The 5,736-nt window shown below is 39.4% G+C and overlaps 1 pseudogene; it reads left to right on the top strand.

Moving 5' to 3' along the window:
- The first annotated feature begins 4,650 nt into the window (after positions 1 to 4,650).
- LOC115071484 lies at positions 4,651 to 4,746 on the top strand (annotated as a pseudogene).
- Positions 4,747 to 5,736: the final 990 nt, after the last annotated feature.

The following is a 5,736-nucleotide window of genomic DNA, read 5'->3' as shown; positions in this document are numbered from 1 at the left end:
ATATATATTCATGGAATCTTGCAAATTGACTTATATTTAATCATAAAAATTCACACTAAGTTGTAAGTGGCCTATAATGGCTTTATTGATTGACAGTCAATTGAGAAAATACACACACCATTCTCAAACCACAATTTGCTATTTGCCTTCTTATTGCTTCCTTTCCAAGCCTGTCTTTCTTTGAAGACGTCTATAGTGTCTAACCCTCTTGCTAAGACACTGATCATGTATTTCTGCAGGGAGATGACATTAGGTAGGGCCTTTGAGAGCCAACTGAAAGTTCATCAGGGCAAATGGAAGTATCCGGTTTTAGTTTTTATTTTATTTATTCCTTTTGGGGGTTGTGTATGCATGTGTGTTAGCACGAGTGTTGGTGCAGGTGGAGGTGCACTTGTGCATGGAAGCCCAAAGTTAACGTGGTGTTTTACTCAATGACCCTCCACTTTATTTACCTAGGCAGGGTCTCTTGCTGAACCCAGAGTTCATCAGTTCCAGTTAGAGCTCCAGGAATCCCATGTCCCTGCTTCCTGAGTGAGTGCTGGGACTCCAGGCTACTGCTGCACCTACCTTGCTTTTATGCAGATTCTGAGATCTTAACTCTGGTCTTCATGTTTGCAGCGCAAGCGTCTTACTCACGGAACCATCTTCCTAGTCCCAAAGATAGTTTTAGGTAGAAGAAGAATATGAATAAAGACCTAATGGCTTCTTTTTGCAGTTTATAAATTTTTGAAGGAGGGAGGGAAAAAGAAAGGGAAGAAAGAAACAAGGGAAAGAAGGCAGAAGAAGGGATTCAACATTAATTACTTGCTCCTGTTCCTGAAAATGTGTCGTGATAAACAAGAAAGAAAAACATCATTGGAACAACAGGTCCCATTTTTCTGCACTAAAGATGAGATCATTTTCTTATCTTGAAGTGCAAAGCTGGGTTTTAATAAGACAGCTGTCCTGACAGTCTATATTTTGGAGGAAACTAGGCTGGGAGTGATAGCAAGCAGGTATTTTTCATTATATTACTTTTTTTACTTACTGTTTTTTGTTTTTACCTTGATCTTATCTTTCTCTGAAAGCAATGTCTACCAGTTGCTTTTTCGGGATTGCATTTCCTAGGTATTGCACAGGACTTCACCATTTCCCAAGTGTCTCATTCTCTGTGACAGTTCTGCACAGGATTGGTGGCTTCCTGCCAAGGTACAATCTCTCCCATGTCCATGTCCTTTCTGGAGCTTGAGGAATTCCTGGATTTGATAGGAGGCAGGGCTGGTCAGTATCATGAAGCATCCTAACACAGTGCTTTTTCTTGGGGAGGCTCTGGGTGAAGTTCTACACACAGGATTTAGAGTGAGACATAGGCCCCATCACACTATATCTACCTTCTGCTGAAGTCACACAAGGTGGGGGACGGCTCTGTGAGTTGTTTCCTATTTGTTCCATGAGGGTAAACATCAGTGCTGTTTATATCATAAAGGTGCTGTAAGTCAGTCAAAATGAGGCATGTGCTACATACAGCTTTGTAAGTCACCAAGACAACATGAAAAAGAGATGCAAAATTGGAGTTTCAAGAGATGGAAGTGGGTGTGTAGGTGTGTGTGTGTGTGTGTGTGTATGTGTGTGTGTGTGCATGTGTATAAAACACTGATCTCATCCAGGACCTTATATCATTGCACAGGAACATATTACTGATGATCCATCCTTGTTTGCTCGGTGTTCAAGTACACTGCTTTACATCTCAGTCTATCATGTACAACAGAAATATAGTGAAGATAGGAACATCTCAAATGCATTGTTTCTAGGCAGGGCCAAAATGACACTGAAAAACTGTTTGGCTCTTTCCCAAGTCTCCTGTCAACACAAGATCTAATAACAGTTCACTCTTGTCTGATAATGAATGACTTCCAAAGTACATCCACAATCCCCTTCTGGCCAGCATATTAGGGGCAGATCATTCTTTGAATTGTCTGGGGTCATGGTGGGAGGCAAACACCAGGAGGTATATTCATTTCCATCTTTTCTTCTCACTCCAGTAATTCCAGTTGTTATAGCTGAGAATCTGATGACCCCAAACACCTTCCTGTGAAAACAGCAGCAGCCCCCTGCTTTGAAAACTCACATGGAGGTTTGCAGAAAGAGAACGTTGCTACTGGACTGATGTTTGTTTGGTCTTGCTTAATCATGCCCTTCTGGTCCCCCTCCCTCAAGGGGGACGTAAGTGTGACAAGGCTGTATGCATAACTTTTGTACATGCCAGGTGTTCGTCCAAAGGTCCATGTACATTTTCAATTTACTTTTTGCTTTGAACATCAACAATGGAGGATTTAAAAAGTCAAATATAGAAATAAAGTGGGTTTTTTCTTTTTGTCTTTTTTGAGATAGGGTTTCTCTGTAGCCCCAGCTGGCATGGAACTCAATATATAGACCAGGCTGGCCTTGAACTCATACAGATCTGCCTGCCTCTGCCTCCTGAATGCTGGGACTAAAGTCGTGTACCACCACACCTGGCTCAGAAATAATGTTCTTTTTAAGAACATTGCCAATTCTGGATGAGCCTGTACACATTGAATTTTAGCCATAGAATTAACTAACTTAATTGTGACCTCAGACAGGTTAAGCTACCTGTGTAAGCCTCCTCAGTTATTCCAAGTTTTATCTTCCCTGGAGGTCAGGACTATATGAAAATTATGTGATTAATTTAAAAAGACAAAGACATAGATAGCACACAGTTCAAGGCTCATTTTGCTGTCTTTGTGAATTCAAGAGCTTCTAAGAGAGAGGAACCCCAATTTACATATTTAAGACAGTTTTGAAATTTGCTCAGATCTATAAAGTATGGGAAAGACTTCTTTTTTTCCACCATACAGCAGGAGAGAGGTGCACATCTTTTTCATAGCTGTTTGTTATTTTATGGCATCCATATTTTCTAACTAATACAGAAATTTAGAGGTAGAGAAATTTTGGAGTGTGCGTGTTTGTGTGTGTATGTGGTGTGCATGGGTATGTTTGTGCATGTGTATAGGTGGGTGTTTGTGCAGGTGCCATGCACATGTGTGAGTGTGCATGTAGAGACCCAAAGTTGACCTTGAGTGAATTCTTTGATCACACTCCACCCACTTTATCTATTGAGACAAGGTTTCTTCCTGTACCCAGAGTTCACCAGTTTCAGCTAGTAGCTAGTCAGCTTGCACTGGGGATTCCCTGTCTTTGCATCCCTGATACTGGGATTACATGCAGTCACCACACCTACTCTGTTTTTATGTGGGTGCTGGAGATCTAAATTCTGGTTTCAGGACTGTGCCACGTGCACTTTATCCACTGAGCCATCTCTCCAGCAATGGCCAAAAAACTATTGCCCTTCATTTTGAAGGCTATTTATTCTTTTGATCTCATTGATTGTTTGGATCTGTTTAAGTTGTTTATATTCTCTTGATTTAATTTTGTTAGGGCACATACTTTTAGGATTGATTCATTTCTTATAAATTTTCCAGTTTTTAGAACATAAACTTTTCCAAGTGTTCTTTAATGAGTCTTTGGGTTTCATTGGAATCTGTAATAATCACCCCCTTTTCACTTCTTATTTTATGAATTTGGGTCTTTTATCTCATTCTTGTAGTTAGTTTTTGCTAGGGACTTGTCAATCTCATTTATTTTCTCAAAGAACCAGCTCTGTGATTGATTATATGTATTATTCTTTTACTCCTCCATTTCATAAATATCTACCCTGATACTTATTATTTCTTGTTGTTTCCCACTTTTGAGTTCAGATTGCTCTTGCTTTTCCAGTACTTTGAGGTGCATCATTAGACTATTTATTTGAGATCTTTCTGAATTTTCCTTTTCTTGCTTTCTTTCTTTCATTTTTTCTTTCTTTCTTTCTTCACATATATACACACTCTTTAGTAAGCATTGATGCTCTAGGTCATTATATACAACAGTGAAAACAAGCCATTATAATAATCACAACCATAACAACTTCTGTTGCACTTCTTTCTCTTTTTTTTTGTCTTTTTGAGACAGGGTCTCCCTGTAGCCCCAGCTGTCCTGGAAGTCACTATGTAGACCAGGCTGTCCTCAAACTCACAGAGATCCTCCTGCCTCTGCCTCCTGAGTGCTGGGATTAAAGGCATGCGCCACTACTCCTGCCCGAGAGCTTTCTGAATGTTCATGTAAGCATTTATAACTATAAACTTTCCTCTAAGAACTGCTTTAATTGTATCTGAACAGCTCTGGTAAATTGTGTTTTCATTTTCATTTGGTCCTAGGAAGGTTTTAATTTCCTCTTTGGTTTCTTTAATGACCCACTGGTCACAGGAATATATTATTCAGTCCCTGTGTATCTGTGTAGTTATATATCTTTTCTTACTATTGATTTCAAGGTTTTTGCACTCTGATAAGACACTAGCATTTATTTTAACTTTTTCTGTATTAGGTACACTTTTATTTGTAGTCTACAATATGCTCTATCTTAGAAAAGATTCAATAGCCTGCTAAGAAAATTGCGTATTCTTTATCTGTTAAATGAACTAGTTAGTGTACACACATGCACACTCACCCACTCACCCACATGCACATATTCATGTTTCTGATTTTCTCATTTATTTTACTGACTTTTATCCATATGTTGCTGACTTTCCTATTTCCCATTAAAACCTGAAGGATATCATTTTATGATAATTAATTATTAAGTAGTTATAAAGATTAGCATGGCCCCTGCGCAAGGATGACACATAAATTTGTGACGCATTCCATATTAAAAAAAATGTATGTTAACCACTTTTGTGTCTATTGAAGGTGGAGGCAATGAAAACGATTTTTCAGACTGTTCTGAGGATTAATTTTGATCACGGACACCATGTATTCTCAGTAGGACTGCAATCACTGACTTCATCACATTGCTCCTGGTTTTCTATAGTCAGTTTGACTATGAAAGGCAAGATAATCTCTCCAACATCACCCCAGCCAGGAGGCAGAGCCCAAGAAAGAAGATGTGCAGTTGTAGGCAAGGGACTCTTCCAGAAGTGGTTCAGATAGTTATCAATAATTACAAACCCAATTTAGACTTTTCTCAAGGGGCGAAACATGGTGCAATCTGAGGAAGTAGAGTTTTCTGTGGTGTAGCTAGAAGGTACAAGAGAGGGAGACATCAGTTCAAGGTGATGCCTAATAACTCTGGTCCAATATGGGAATAGAACATGAATGTTAATAATAGCTGCCGTTTACAGAGAAAGTGAATTAAGTTTTTACAGACATTATCTAATCCAGTCCTACTAACTAGTAGCTCTTGGAGTTTCACCATCTCCACCTGCACAGGTTCAGGCTTGAAGGTATTCTCAGATAAGTCAACCTAACTGTGAATTCCTAAGGTCCTGAGAAATAATAAAATGTGACTATTTTGCTAAGTGTTACGAGTTTGAGTGTGGTTGTCATACAGCAGTAGCTAAAGGTAAAGGATATAAAAGTTTTTTTTACAAAGTAACAGGTAAAGTAATAGAGCTAGGGAGTAGCCAGAGCTGGGCTTCAGAGCAGATGTTTCATGTAAGGGTCTATTATCTTAACCTTTTCACCAGGACAGTGAACTAGCTAACATGAAATGCGAAGTTTGCCCTTGAAACTCAGCTGGATCCCAGGACAGAGAGATCACCTGGACTCCAGAGAGCAGAGAAAGAGATGTTTAGATTTCGTAGGTACTAACACTCTGAGCACAGAAACAGATCTGGTGTGCTTCCGAGCACCCACCACAAAAGC

Source organism: Nannospalax galili, unplaced genomic scaffold (assembly GCF_000622305.1).
Source record: "Nannospalax galili isolate Female #2095 unplaced genomic scaffold, S.galili_v1.0 scaffold1379, whole genome shotgun sequence".
NCBI lineage: Eukaryota > Metazoa > Chordata > Mammalia > Rodentia > Spalacidae > Nannospalax > Nannospalax galili.
The sequence above is the reverse complement of the archived record's forward strand: the minus strand, read 5'-3'. Positions and strand labels throughout refer to the sequence as shown.